Genomic DNA, 16,570 nt, shown 5'->3' on the forward strand with positions numbered 1-16,570 from the left:
TAGCTAGCTACGATCGAAATGTGGTGTGGGAAATAGCTTCTGCACGGTTTATATAAGGACCTGCCTGTGATCACTGAAGCAAAGAAAGCTCAAGCAATAAGTGCTTGTTCGCTGTAGCGGCAAATTTAAGTATACGAATGGAAATTGATATGGACTGTCGTCCTCAAATGTATGCTACTACGTATAGCTTCGGCCATGAGCCAGTGAATACACTAATTAATAACGCAAGCTTAGGAAGCAATATATGTTCACGTTGTTCCCGGCCGTCGGTCTGGTTGCAAGACATGCGGGAGCATCGTGCTGCCCACCCTCGTTCGAGCCTTGGGCTTGGCCGTGTGCTCGATCACGAATTTTCTTCTATAAAAATGGCAATGGATGCTAATGCTTAGGTTGGTCTCATTTCTTTTTATTCCCGGCCGTATGACCAACCAACGGGTGACTGAGTACTTAGCCAATCTCTAGCGTTAGATGCATTCTAGCAGCATCCCTAGGACAACAAGGAAAACGATGATCCCGTCATGTTATTCATGCATTCTAGCTGCATCCAGGGTTTTGGTTATTGGTCATGAAATCCGGTTATCGCCCGGTGACCGGATTTCCCGAGCATTCCGGTACATGGTCATACTAAGGAAAAAAAATGCTGAAATTCCTCGAAAATTTTAAATTTGAATGAGAACCCTTGGTAGATGGTCACTGAGAAAATTGAATTTGAAGTTTGATTTTCAAATTTGTCTGATAATTGTTCGGATTTTCTGGTAATTGTGGGAACCGAAAATCCCAACCCCTTTCGGGATTTGTTTTCTATCGGGAACAAAAACCTTGGTTGCACCATCATTTTTTTTTGGGTAGAACAAGGCTTCTAGGTGATGATAAATAAATTAAAATTCTCACCATATAAGGGACTCTTTGATTGAGAGGAACCGTGTAAAGGAATTTTGGAGGATTCAAATCTTGAAAATTTCCGTACAACGGTTGTTTGATTTGTAGGAATGCTTCTCATAGGATTGTTTTTCTATACGAATCCTTTGAACTAGGTTTTGTAGAAAATCCAACACTAATTTAAACGTTTTTTAGAATCAACTGCTTTTTTTTGTGATAGAATCAAACAAACTTTGGTGCTTACAAAATCGTGTGGACATGATGTTGCAATCCTTTCCTTTTTCCAATTCATGTGTTCTCACAATTTTGAGAATAAATGAGGACCTAGTTATTACTCTGTGGGACATCAAATTTAGAAAGAAAAAAATATGTAGGACATAAGTTCTTGCATATTTTAAAAACCATGTTACATAAAAATCCTGTTAAATAATAAAATGCAATGAAAAACTCCATTTCAAATGGATCCTAAGATTACAAAAAGATAATTGCCAGACACGAAATATGTCTACAAATTTGGACGAAGTCAAACATGACTCTTGACTTCAATTCAACACTTTGAACTAATATTTTCTTTAAAAATTACCACCCCTGTCCTTTTATAATTAGTAAAATCGTAAAAATGCAATATTTTTTAAAAAAAGGGAAAAAAATCATGTAAGTAGAGAATGTACGAAAACATGTACATATATCAAATTTATACCGGATCCAGAAACATTACAATGCCATGTTTGTAAGGAAAATCGGGCTAAAAAATCACACAAGCGAAGGAGACCTGTCTTCAGCACAAGTAGGCCAGCGAAGAAGCACTGCGCATCCTGGTGTTGAGGACTTCTCTTTTGTGCGCGTAATGCGTATAATCGTAGGATGTGTGTCGACATTGACACACCACTTGAGCCGTCCCACAATGCAGTGTGGATCAGGTCGTCACCTGCGCACAAAACCTTCTCGTCAGGTTAGCATCATCACGGTTGCATCCTGTGGATCATGTTTAAGCTCATCACGCTTGCTCTGCTCTGCTACCACCATCTCGTAGCCTCGCCCGTCGTATATATACAGGTCTTCAGGAGCGCCGTATGTTTCTACGCACTCGCCGTGGCGGCTCGATAAAATCTTGCAGTTTGTACGTACGGTACGTACGTATGGCACCGATGGTCCAGTATTCATTCCAAGAGAACGGGACTGCACACATTTAATCTGCCGTGTGTGTTTCCCTAGAGATCGAGACGGCGGTGCCCAATTTTCCACTTATCGTAATGCCGATCGTGACACTGGAACACACACCTAGCTTAGGCTGTTGCATCCTAGGTTGTGTAGCTACCATCTCCGTGTATCTTGTCACGCTTTGCTACCACGGAACACGGATCCGGTCGATCTATCGCAGAAAACTTGTCCGTCCAAGCGCGATCCCCACGACTTAACTGTGTCCATACCTAGTGATCATTTTTCTGTCGACATACCTAGTAGTGATCATGATCTCGCGGAATTATGTCTCACGCCGTCACGCGGATATCTGGATATGGAAACACAGAGCGCCACGTTCGTTTCTGCTAGTTCATGAACTGCGCTGTACCGACCGGTCCTAGGATCTAGCACTTCCTCCAATCTATAATAAATACGTCGCCACACTTACTATGGATTGGAGGAAGTAGCAGAATTCTAACTGTTGCATTTGATTGTCGATCAAACTCTAAGTAATTAATTGGGATCGATAGATAGTCACCTTGGCGCCATGGCTATACAGGCTGACCGTCCTCCTTGTGGCTTGGCCACCGTGGGTGCCAAGGACGCGATCCAAATCTCAGGGTGGCTCCTAGACCAGTTTCAGCCATGGAGCAAGATCTGGTGAAAACCCTATTTCGGGCTGTGGCTGAAATTAGCGGCGGTGACACCTTGTGTTTCATCTCCTTCTAGAAGGCATCCCTGAGGTAAAGCACCTACCTCCAATACCTTCAGGGAAACCCTAGATCCATGGGCCAGAGTGTTGTCGGCGCTCCTATGTTGTTCCCCCGTTGGGGGCATCAATCCTGGAGGTGCACATTGGACTGGGGGATCCATGTATGGTTTTATGGTGGCGTGGTGTTGTTTCTAGCGCATCGTCGACGGCGAGTCTCGGCGGCGTAGCGCTGCGGGGCCTGGGTGGCTGACGTGTGATGTTGGACACACGCAGGGAGGTGACAATGTCTGATGTTGCGGTTGGGTCGACAAAATCCTCACAAAATCGTTGCATAGATCCTTGTCCTGAAGATGGGTTTACGGAAGAAGTTGCGTAGGTGTGGGATCAGGGCGCAATGCCCTCATCATGGCTACCCCCTTCATCATTTTCTAGGTGTTGCGTTTGTCACCAAGAAAGTGTTTTTGGGTTGATCGATATATTAATAGTTCAATAAAAATGGTTGTATGTATCATTTTGATGTAGATACGGGTAAATACACCATTTTAAAAAAGAAAAAAAAATCTTGCTCATCATTCATATCAGCATCGAACCCGGATTTTCTAGATAGAGCAGACTTGTCCAGGACTTGAACCGAGTGTTGGATGCAGGTATTATTTCTGTGACAAGCACAATCACTGTGAAAGCACGTGTGTAAACGGCCGGGTGGAACCACGGAGGAGACCAACGGGAAGCGTGGGGTGGTCCATGAAACCACAAGCAAGCGATGCGTGTCCGTGTCATGCACAGTAGACTTCCGTGCCGGTCGAAAGGGACGACACAAATTACGGTTTTGCTATGTCTCAGTCAACTGAGATTTTCTCAAGTCTAAGTCACTTACAAAAAAATTGCTTGAGTTGCACTTTTCTGTCAAAAAAGTGCAATTGCATTTTTCTACCAGAAATATGCAACTGGACCGAGTTGCACTTTTCTTTAAACTGTAGTTGCACTTTTCTAAGTTGACTGAGACTTAAGAAAATCTCAGTCAACTAAGACATAGACACACCCCACAAATTAACCCGCCGGCACGAGAAAGGCACGGATCATCGGACCGGAACCTACTCACCACTTAACTTACCCCAGTGCATTTACTCCCGTTATTTTCACAGCGATCTCGCCGGATCGCGATGGACACGGCCAGGATCGATAGATCCTACGTACCAGGCTACCAGTGTGTTTGTAGCGTAGCCACAGTCACATTGCACCAGTTAGGTCTACCTGGACTCCTAGTCCTAGCTACAATCTTTCCACAGAATTCAGGCTGCCCATTAATCCCGTTGCATCAGCGTACAGTCTAGCAGCTAGTGAACCCGTACCTAACAACGTGTCTCATCTCATGTCTCTCACCTCAAAGATCCCCCCCAAAAAATAAGGTACACGTCTTGGGCCCTTCCACCGAGGTTGCACCGGTCGCGCCCGTACACGTAGCAACCCAAATGCAGTATCGATCAGCATCGGGCTTTTCTAACCCAAGAACATCGTATCATTTACCACTAGCAGTAGCAGGAGTACTTAATTCTTGTTATCCGGTGTGTATCAGATCGCTTTACCACCATCTTACTCCACTAACGACGATGTAACCCAAGTGTACGCAGTTTTCTTCTCCAATGATCTGATGCGCGCGGCAATAATATACCTCGACGAAAATATCAGCTGAATTCGCTATCCGATCCGATGCCGCTGCCCTGCCAATCGCCTCACGTCGTCGTGCAACACGGCCCTACATCAGTAGTGGTGAGGCTTCCGTCCTCCACCGTGAGTAGACCGATGGCCAATGAGGACGCCAACGATACATGAGTAAGCCGATCTTTTGTTCTGCTAATCGTTGGAGGGCATGGAGCACCATCGACCCAAAATATCTTGGAGGATCTCCTGTACTGCTGCGTAGGATGGATAGGGAACTGAACCGAGGGACTGGGAACCACTGGGTCTGGAGATTTTAGCTGGGTCTGGACAAAACAAAACAACAGCCTTCATCTCCTTTTGACAAACACAGTGACCATCTTTTCTGTTTCTTTAGGAGCACGCTGAACATCTTCTTGCTGATTCTTGTGGAAAACACACCAAAACTTCTTTTCATTGCGGTTATGAAGAAAGGAGTGGCCGGATGCAACGGCGAACCTCTCTTCTGTGGACTTCGGGGAAAGAGCCATTTCTGATTTTAACTGATGAGATTGATCACTTGTGTTCCAGTCAATTTAAGCTACAGTCTTTTTCTTCGGATGCCTGATTAGCGCGCGTAACCACGAAGTTGAGAAGCTGATGTGCTTCAGACCTTGTGACTGTGATCATGAATCCCCTCTACTTAAAATTTGGATCGCGAATCCCATCTACGTGATATGAAAAGGTAGTAGTATGATGGCCAGCCTTTTAGCCAAGGATGCATTTTCATATGTGGAAATCGATGAGTGCAGGGCTCACTCTAACGCCCTTTCAGAAAAGACATACCGTGTGTGGACGAGGAAGCCCAAAAAGAAACAATTCTATCTTCACGTGGATTTGATTTCCTTCTTTTTTCATTCTTCTTGAGCCAGATCCACCTATCACACGACACGTCATAGATGTGACGAACCTGGCCGTGTGACTTTCGAAACTGGACATCTCTCTTTTCAAAAGGTGTTGTGTAGATAAAGAATGGCTAGCTCTAGGCATTGGTCGGGTGTTAGAAATCCCCGACTGGCCAGCTTTGTAACCGTTTGATCAACTCAAACTCGTAACCCAAGGAAGTCCGGTTATTGCATCGCCAAACTCCCACATGAAATGCTTTCATGTTATATATGCAACATCATTTTATAACCCGTCTTACCCCCACCCCACCCCCACCCAAGCATCACTAGAAAGATCACAGGTGGATGTTGCAACATTCGAAACACACCGCAACACATGCAATATGCAAATCTAAGTCAAAAAATAGAAAAGATGTTGCTAGTGTGTGCGCGACAAACATCATGCTTATTTGCAACATGTTGAACTAACCCATCTAACATTGTGAAATCTCAATCTCATTGACCTCCTATGTTAACATATGAGGCACTAACATTTGCCTACTCGAGCTCACAACAACAAACCCATAATTGGTTGACCCTGGACCATGTTTGCATTTGTTGCTCCTCACAATGCCCCGTCCATGCATATTTGCTTCCGTTGCTCCTCACAATGTCCCGTCCCTCTCATGCACATTTTTTCGATAAAGGAAATATACTAATATCAATAAGATACCAATTACACCCAGCCTCTGCAACAACACACCACCCTAATGGCACTACGGATGCACACAGCCAAAAAAAGGAAAAGAAAACTAAGAAACAAAAGTTCCGCTACGGTATCTCGGGCCTAACAACAGCAATACATCCACCGCCAAGACAACACTGAATTACAGACTCTCCAAAAAACAACGCCTCCAAGAAGGGAACAGTGCTCAAACACCGTCGTCGCCCGATCAAAGATCTTAGGTTTTCACCCTGAAGATAGTCCCCGCTCTCAAAACAATGCCTCCACCAAGGCCATTGCCAGGCACAACCAGTTAAGGCCAGACCTTAGGTTTTCACCCTGAAAGGTAGGACTCTGCACTTCACCTGTGTTGTCGCCCCCACTTTCATACCACTGCTGTGAAACCCGGAACACCAAGCAAGTCTCTCAACAGCGCGAAGACTTGAACCTCCCTTAGCTAGTCCTCCCCTTTGGCCTTCATGAAATTCTCTTCTTCCGACTTTCATCATGGATCCATAGTCACTTGATGCCAACACAGAAAAAGAGCTTCGCGCCGCTCCCTCCAGAAACAATCGGTCGAAATAAAAGCATGGGTGCGCAGGACCGAATACCTCTGATCCAGCAAACTCCAGGCAAAGCAATGTTACATTTGCCGGCGGAGCCTTCCGGAACTCAACCCCCCGGCTAGATCACGAGTCCAGGCCTCCAGTAGGTCCTCCTCTTCATGCAAGCCCTCTCATGCACTTACTCCTCCTGGATTTCCTTCGAGTCGAGCTATGAGTCATCATCTATCTCTACCCTTCACCGACATCTTTCATCCCTGGGAAAAAAGGAGGTAGTGCGGGCTCATGAGTGTGACCCAACCGCATGTGGTTTCCCACAAAAAAAAGTACACCAATAGAGACCCCCCTTTGGGTGGGGCATATGCTGTCTTAGGGGTGTTAAGTGGACCATTGGTCTACTAGTCATATTTTAAGATAGTTTAATTAGCGGAATAGAAGTCTAAGAACTTGTTTGTTTTGCAGGATTTACAAAACATGAAAAACGCAGAAACAAAATGTCATGATATGTTGAATCCTACATGAACTGAAAAACACATAAATTTGTAAGACATCCTTTGGTTGCATTGTAGGAAATACACATGATTTTTTTTGGGAAGATTGTGTGTATTGCATAATTGTCACAAAAATGAAAAAATAATTCCACGAGATTGGATATAAGCGGATTTTCCCTATGGAATTGCATGCATAGTAAACTATAACAAAAATGCTCTTACAGATTCAACCCTAATAACCATGCAAATCCTAAAGAAAAATATATAAGAAATAAAACCCTCCAAGATTTCTATGAAACTTAATTGAACAAAAAAAGTACCATGAGAGAAACGGTGAGCAAACTTTAGGGTGGGAAAACAGGAAAATCCACTTTGGCTTGTGTGATTAAGTGGACCATTAGTCCATTAGTCATATTTCAAGAGAGTTGAATGAGCGAAGTAAATTCCGAGGATTTTATTTTGGTTCGCGTGATTTTTAAAACACATGAATAGAATGCCATGACATGTTGAACCATATGAACCTACAAGAACTGAAAACACAAGAATTTGCAATACGTGTCATTTGGTTGTGTTGCAGGAAAACCAGGAGCTTTCTACATGATTATGTGTATGGCATAGTTGCCATAGAAACGAAAGAAAAATTGCATGGAATCGGACCTATCCCTTATTATGAAGAAAATGGAGAGTAGAACCGAACACTTTAACCAGTATGTTTGGATACGGAGACCGTGGAGACGAACTCTTCCTCCAATCTCTTTAAACACACTCTAATTGGGGGTCCAGATTCTAGGTCGGAACCCACCGTTATCCCTTCTATAAGGGGACGTGGCTAATTCCCGGTCGACCGGGAATTAGCTTAATTTCCGATCAATATGGTTTCATGTGTAATTCACGTGTAACTAGGGCAAAGAATATGCAATTGCACATGCATGTGCAATTACACATCCATGTGTAATTCTTGTATGCATGAGTCACGATGCAAATCGAACGAACGTCGAGTTGATCGGGCTCTAACTTAGTTCTCGGCTAACCGGGAGTTAGCAAGGGAATTTCCTATGAAATTGCATGTAAAGTAGACCATAGCAAAAAGTCTATGGATTTGAATATCGTAAACCAAATAAACTCTACACAAAATTTCATAAGAAATTAAATTCTCCATAATTTCATGAAATTCCTTTGAACCAAACAAAATCCGGAGAGAAGACTTGAGCAAAGTTTAGGTTGGGAGAATAAATTTGTTGTCCTCCGTTCAAACATACAAGCAAGAAGGCCTTTCACTGGCTACCTCATGACCAGGCCTTTTTCGCACTCTCCATGCTGCAGGTTCAGCCACAACGAACAACTCATGAAGATTTTGAGCAAAAAAAGAAAAAGAAACTCATGAAGATCAATCAAACTGTATGAATGTCCCGTGATTTTTGAGTGTCTGGATTGCCGAGACGCACCATGTTTCTTATCTTAGCACTGCAAATGTGACATGTTGTACTACTATGTATGGAAACACAATCAGGCTGAGCCCAGAAAGCCGCTCTGATTGCTCAACGCTTTTCCTCATCTGATAATTTTCATCATGAGTGCTTGAACGTTTTGCTTATTTGATGCGTGCAAGTAATCATGACACTAGTACTTTCTATATATGCCGATACTGATACCCTTGCTGCTGATATATGAGGAGTGATGTGCTCCCGGTGTTCGGCGAGGCAGAACACACTAAGGCACATATTAGTTGCAACGGCGAGACAGACCTTTCTTTGCAGGGACTTTTCCCAGCGAATCTAGCAAATTCGATTCATATCTTATGGTTTTGTACTCATCTTAGCACGGGCCGGGTTGGACAACAAGGAGCTCGACACGTTACACGTGTGGATCGTCAGCGTTAGATCGGCCACCAAGGAGACCGTACGAGGGACCAAGAACTAATCAAAATGGCGGAGCCCGCGCGCAATTGGGAGCGATCAGATCACGGCATTAGGCGGGCTTTGTGGAAAATAATCCGATCCTAACGTGGAAAGGCGCAGCCTAAAGCTGGTTAGTAGATGGATGGATGGAACGTTCGGCCACTCCGGCCGCGAGCTCAGCTTGCTGCCTTATATTAGCCAGTTCATCAGGGATTGAGTAGAAAGAAGATCAAGAAGGAAGCACCATGGACAAAAACTAACCCGGCCACCACTCGCGTCAATCAGCGGTTGCGATCTTTTGATCAACTAGATGACCCGGTGCGCCCCGGCGCACATGCAAATGCAAGACAATATCGTAACCATATGTTTTATGATACTTATGTTTATTTAGTTGTTCAAGAATTCAGTAGGTCTTTAAATGCCCTTATGCCTATATAGGCAATCTTTTATAAAGAACATGAAAACATAAGTTTTAGTATATTGATGTCAGTTTAGTTTTCCAAGAATTCAGTATGTCTTTTAAAGCCCTTAACCTTGTATAAGCAATCCTTTTAAAAGAAAATAAAAAACTTTCAAACACTTAACACATGTACAACACAGGAGCAACATTTGTTGCATCCAACAATTTGTTCATAGCAAAGAAAAATAAATGTGTATAAATATCATATTTTTTCGGTACCATCAACACATACAATAAGTACAATTAAAGTAGTGACATTTCCTTCAATAAAAATACACCAGGATCCTCACTAAGAATCAAAGAACAAATAAACAAATGCCCGCAGGTCACACCAAGTGGTCATCATACTTGCATACCAAGATCACTATACATAATTACCGTCGGTTCCTCCGATATTAAGCCTATCAAAAAAAGATGACCAGTTGCGTCCTGACGCAAATGGCAAAAGCAAGACAATACTCAAGCAATGTGATCACACAATGGCTATTGAGGTTTTTAGACTTAGTGAAATAACTGATTGTGCTAATTACGCAATATTGTCTCACGCTACTATGTATATATCCATGGATTACAATATGGCCCACTACTCATACTCATGGTTACCATGGTAAATTTCATAAACACAAGCATTTCACATATGTAAATAACGTGGCATTTCACATATTCTAATTCTATAGGAAAGTTGTGGTCAATATAAAGGAAAAAAATCTGCATTGAATTTACTTCATAAATATAATATCAGTATCAGTCTCTCGACAGTTAACAATATATAAGTTGGGTACTCTTGTATAGGCACTAACACATATGCACAATATTTGTAGAGATATATGTATCATCCCTGGTGTTGGAAGACGGCAAGCGAGGGACGGCGGTGATGAAGCTTCCTCCACACATTGATATTCCTCTTTGTTTTCTGTGTTAACAGCATCCTCGCCCTCTTGTCCCTGCACATATGAATATCACGCAATCAAAACATAATTAATAGTGATAAACCATGTTAATAATGGATAAAATATTAGATGGCCCATACCATACCTCTGATTCACTACTTCTTTGGGCCCTTGACAGCAACATCATAGCTAGATCTGCAAGAGAATCGATAACATACAAGAAAGGCTAGTAACAGCAGGATTAACATATCTATCTAAATTGCTCACCAATTCTATGACAAAAGCATGCATATTTTAAAAAAATATGTCCTTTGAAAAGATTCAGAAATCCAAGGCAAGTGGCGATGTTCTGAATGCTATATACAACTGAAGCTATATAGTTTTCCTAAGTTCACTCAGAATAACATGTTCTAACAGACATGAAATGAAGGCAAAAAAATACATATAAAAAATACGCATTACCAGAATTTGGATAAATGGAAGAAGAGGTGCATCTTAGATTACCAGAAGAAAAAAGAATCCTATATGCCTGATTTATAGCCTCCGAATAATTCACAGTACACAGTAAATCCAAAAGTTGATTTTTCTAGTGCTGCACACTGTACAGGTTCAAAAAATTCACCTTCCAATGAAAATCTTGGTATTTTACTTTGTGCAACATCTTGAATCTCATGCGAGAAATTCTAAAGCAGTAATTTTTTAACCCAACAGAGAATCTCATTACCAGATCAAGTACATGTGTATGTTGTTAGAATTGTAAATAGACTCTACCTCCTCTATCTTGTGTATCACGTATACGTGTTGTATACGATTGTAATTGTATGATCATGTCAATATAAGTGGAGACCGGTGCGGGGCAGAGACCCACGCACAAAACCCTAAACCCTCTTTTCAATCTTGGTATCAGAGCCACAGCCGCCGCGAGCCCTCTCCGCCGCTGCTGTAAGATCCGATCGCCGCCGCCGCGAGTTCTCTCCGCCGCCACCGCGATGACGTCCTCCCTCCAGCTCTCCACCACCGTCGGATCGATGGCTTCATCGTCGTCCGCCTCTGCTCCCGCAGGGATCGCTCCTACGCCCGCAGTTCGGCTGGAGGCCGGGAACTTCAACCTCTGGAAGGGCATCCTCCTTCCCAATCTCGCTGGTGCCGGCCTTCATCGCCACCTTGACGCAACCATCGCAGCGCCAGCGAAGACCATCACCACAGGAGATGGTGACAAGGCCACTACGGTGGCCAACCCCGCGTATGAGCGTTGGTGGATCCAGGACCAGCGCGTCATCGGGCTCCTTCTCGGCTCCATGGAGCCCGACATCGCCAACCAACTCATTGGTCGCACGACCGCTGCCTCGGTCTGGCAAAGTGTCCATGACCTGTACGGCGCTCAGAGTCGCGCCAATGTGCGCCACATCCGTCGATAGCTTGTGTCGACGCGCAAGGAAGACCTCTCCGCCGCTGCATACATGCAGAAGATGAAGGCATTAGCCGATGCCATGGCTGCTGCTGGTGTTCCTATCACCGACGACGAGCTCGCCGACTACATCGTCATTGGGCTCGGTTCTGCCTACAACACCGTCACTGCACCGCTCACCCTCGGCAACAGCGCCGAGGCGATCTCCTATGCGACGTTCTACTCGAACGTGCTCTCCTTCGAGTCCCTTCAAGCACAGCAGGCACACGCCGAAGGCTGGACCTCCTCGGTCAATACGGCTATGCGCCCTAACCCTGCCTTCCAAGGCGGTGGATCTTCTCGTCCCTTCGGCAATGATGGCCAGCAGGGGCAGCCCCATGGCGGCGGCAACGGGAACGGCGGCTACGACCGCAATGATGGTGGCGGCTACGGCCGCAATGATGGTGGCAACTTCGGTGGCCGCAATGACGGCTGCACTGGTGGAGGCAATGGTGGCGGCTGGAACGACGGCCGCAACAACAACAACAACCGCAATGGCGGTGGGAACGGTCGGCCAGCGTCGCGCGGCGGCCACGGTGTCGGATCCGTGGCAGCCGGGGACATGTCGCCAAGGACTGCCGCAACCGCTTCGACACCAACTATCAGCCTCCTCGGCAGCGTGGAGGCAACGCTGTCACCACAAACTACAACAACAACCCCTGGATCATGGATTCGGGGGCTACGGACCACCCGACCAGCGAGCTCGCCCGGTCTTCAAGCGTATGAGCGCTATGGTGGCAAATATCAGGTGCAAGTGGCCAATGGTGCAGGTTTGTCAATTTCGCATATTGGTCATTCTCTTTTAGCTGGTTCACCTATTCATCTTAAGAATATTCTCCATGTTCCTGATGCTCGTCTAAGTCTCCTTTCTGTTTATCGTATCGTCTGTGACAATCATGTGTTTGTCGAGTTTCATCGTGACTTTTACCGTGTCAAGGACAAAACCACGAGGAAGGTTCTTCTTCTCGGTAGGAGCCATGGAGGCCTGTATCCCGTCCCCTTCGGAAGAGCTTCGTCATCCTCTCGAGTGTCGGCCGGTGCTATCTCTTCAAGGTGGCATCAACGTCTTGGCCATCCATCCAATAATGTAGTTCAAAACATTGTTAGGTCCAATGAGCTTTCTAGTTCCCCGTCAGATCATTCTTCTTTAGTGTGTGATGCTTGTCAACGTGCTAAAAGTCATCAATTGCCATACTCGTTATCCTCTCGTGTGTCTACTATACCTCTTGAATTGATTCACTCAGATGTATGGGGGCCGGCTAGTGTCTCCTCGGGGGGGTATAAGTACTATGTTAGTTTTGTTGATGACTACTCTCGTTTTTGCTGGCTTTATCTCCTTAAACACAAATCTGATGTGGAACAAGTATTCTACTCCTTTCAAGCTCATGTTGAGCGTCTTCTGAACGCCAAGATCAAGGCGTTTCAGTCCGACTGGGGTGGTGAATATCACCGTCTACATCGGTATTTTGAGCGCACTGGCATAGTTCATCGTGTCTCGTGCCCCCATACTTCTCGGCAGAACGGGATAGCTGAGCGGAAACATCGCCATCTGGTCGAGACTGGACTAACACTCCTCACACACTCGCAGTTACCCTTGCGGTTTTGGGATGAGGCCCTCCTTACAGCATGCTATCTCATTAACCGTATGCCTACCCCTGTCATCAATAAGGAGACACCTTTGTTTCGGCTCATGAAAATTCAGCCAAACTACTCCTTTCTTCGCATCTTTGGGTGTGCTTGTTGGCCTAGTCTTCGCAAATACAATTCTCACAAATTAGAATTTCGGTCTAAGATGTGTGTGTTTCTGGGATACAGTCCTATGCATAAAGGCTACAAGTGCCTAGATCGGTCTACGGGACGAATTTATATCTCTCGTGACGTTGTTTTCGATGAATCTGTGTTTCCTTTTGCTACCCCCGGCGTATCAGTTGATGCTACCTCCCTCGAGCATGCCATTTGTTTTCCCTCCGATGAACCAGTTACTAGTGAACCTGTGCGAAATTACAATCTCTCGTACCTGTCTACTGATCCATCTGTGCAAAGTGTTGGTGTTTCCCCGCAGGTCGTCGGTGCTCTCTCCGATCAGGCAAGGATCAACGATCCGATCGTCGTGCATGGCGATGGCGTGCATGCGCCGCCCACCGCCAGCCCGACTACCTCCGTTCCGGCCCATGGGCCGCAGGCGCCTTCGGTACCTGGTCAGCCCACGTCGCCTCCTGCCGCACCGCCGGCCGCGACGTCTTCGGCTGACTCGTCCGACGCTGTGTCGCAACATGCGATGATAACCAGGCACCGCGACCAGACTCGACGGGAGAAGGAGTATACTGATGGTACGGTCCGATATGATCCTCGCCGACGTGCCTTCTTTGCTGCCCCATCTTTGCATCGAGAAGCGCTTCTCGGGCCGGCTTGGCATTTAGCTATGGCCGACGAGTTCTCTGCACTGACGAAGACAGGCACGTGGATTTTGGTTCCTCGGCCACCGGGTGTTAATATAGTCGGCAGCAAGTGGATTTTCAAAACGAAGCATCGTCCAGATGGGTCTATTGACAAGCATAAGGCCAGGTTGGTTGCTCGTGGTTTTACTCAGCAGCACGGGATTGATTATGGTGACACGTTTAGTCCGGTGGTGAAGCCGGCCACGGTTCGTCTTGTTACGTCTCTCGCAGTTTCTCGAGGGTGGACACTCCAGACAAATTGATGTCAGCAATGCCTTCTTGCATGGATTCTTGGCTGAAACGGTATATATGCAGCAACCTCCTGGTTTTGAGGACGCTCGAGTATCCCTCTCATGTTTGCAAGCTTCAGCGGTCGATCTATGGTCTAAAACGGTCTCCGCGTGCATGGTATGCACGGCTGAGTCAGCGTTTGTATCGGCCGGGGTTTACTTCTTCCAAAGCTGACACGTCGCTCTTCATCTACTCACATCACGGTGTGCAGATTTTTATGTTGGTATATGTGGATGATATTGTTATTGCTGGGTCCACGTCGGATGCAGTGGATGTTCTGGTTCGCGCTCTCGCTGCTACTTTCCCTATCAAGGACTTGGGCAAGTTGGAGTATTTCCTTGGATTGGAGGCCACTTACAATTCAGGGGGGATGATCTTGACTCAGAAGAAGTATGCTCTTGACCTTCTGCATCGAGTCAACATGGAGAATTGTAACCCTGCTATTACTCCACTTGCGTTGTCGGAGACTTTGTCTAGGAGTTCAGGTACTTTGCTCAGTTCTGATGATTCTCATAGGTACCGCAGTGTTGTCGGAGGACTACATTATCTTACGCTCACTCGGCCAGATATCTCTTTTGCGATGAACAAGGTTTGTCAGTTTCTATCACAACCGACTGATGTTCACTGGGAGTCTGTGAAACGCATTTTGCGCTATGTCAAAGGGACGTTGGCGACTGGCTTGCAGATTCACAAGTCATCATCAACAGTTGTCAGTATCTTCACCGACGCGGATTGGGCTGGCTGTGTGGATGATCGGCGTTCGACCAGCGGGTTTGCAGTGTTTGTTGGAGCAAATCTTATTTCTTGGAGCTCTAAGAAGCAACCCACGGTCTCGAGATCAAGTACGGAGGCGAGAATACAAAGCATTGGCTAATGGTGCTGCTGAAGCTATATGGGTCGATTCTCTTCTCAAAGAGCTTGGCGTGGTTCGGCAACGTACCCCCATATTGTGGTGTGATAATCTTGGGGCAACTTACCTGACGGCAAATCCAGTCTTTCATGCTCGAACGAAGCACATTGAGATTGATTTTCATTTCGTATGAGAACGAGTAGCTGCTTGTGACTTGGATGTCAGGTTCATCTCCACACTTGATCAACTGGCTGATGTACTTACTAAGCCAGCCACCCGACAGATGATAGATAGATTTAAGTCCAATCTTAACCTTGTCACGGTTTAGATTGAGGGGGAGTGTTAGAATTGTAAATAGACTCTACCTCCTCTGTCTTGTGTATCACGTATACGTGTTGTATACGATTGTAATTATATGATCATGTCAATATAAGTGGAGACCGGTGCGGGGCAGAGACCCACACACAAAACCCTAAACCCTCTTTTCAATCTTATGCATCAATGGGAAAAGCGGCAAAGGAAGTCGCTGAACCTATATTGCAACCTATTGCTAGTTTCATCGTAATAAGAGTTCTACCCATGAAAAATACGCATATACATGAAAGCTATTAGTCCAAGTTCAGTTCTCAATTTGGCCAAACAATGTAAAGATTCTATGCTAGTAACCTGTTGAATGGGAGAAGCCATGAGAAACACAAACAGAGAAATCATGTGACTTATTTGTTCACACAATATATTAGACCTACAATCAGGCCACCACTAAGACTGTAACTTCCAATATATTTATACTGACCAAAAATAGGGTTAGAGGTAAAAAAAGCAAGGGGGAAATATCCATAAAAAAATTGAGCAACCTTTTCATTCATGACGATTCCAAAAAGACGAGCATATATGTGAATGCCAGGTCATACATTAATGTAAAATATATCCATCAGGGCTTCAACAACATGCTTGCAAATATATTTCTCAAAATCACCATTACCTGTATAACCAAGCACGGAGAACTCAAAACTATCACTTCCGGACAGCTAAGAATTTTCAAAATAGATAGAAAATGTATCTCTTGATGTGTCTCCCTAACTCATCTATCTTCTGCGTATCTATTTATAGGATCATAAGTATGAGTTAATTCCAATAAAATCAATACAAGAAATAAGAGACATCATTGTATATGGAACCAGTTCCACATCTGCACATAGTATAGCATTGGGACATCAAATAGA

General features: G+C 45.1%; 1 long non-coding RNA gene across 1 annotated transcript; it reads right to left on the reverse strand.

Annotated features, from left to right (window-relative positions):
* Positions 1–10,244: 10,244 nt before the first annotated feature.
* Positions 10,245–16,325, reverse strand: LOC124696161. The gene is made up of 3 exons (XR_007000648.1): positions 16,202–16,325; positions 10,467–10,516; positions 10,245–10,375 (listed from the first exon to the last, which is right to left on the reverse strand). It is a non-coding gene; the product is annotated as an uncharacterized LOC124696161 (long non-coding RNA).
* Positions 16,326–16,570: the final 245 nt, after the last annotated feature.

This window comes from Lolium rigidum, chromosome 3 (assembly GCF_022539505.1).
Source record: "Lolium rigidum isolate FL_2022 chromosome 3, APGP_CSIRO_Lrig_0.1, whole genome shotgun sequence".
In the NCBI taxonomy this organism is placed as follows: Eukaryota; Viridiplantae; Streptophyta; class Magnoliopsida; order Poales; family Poaceae; genus Lolium; species Lolium rigidum.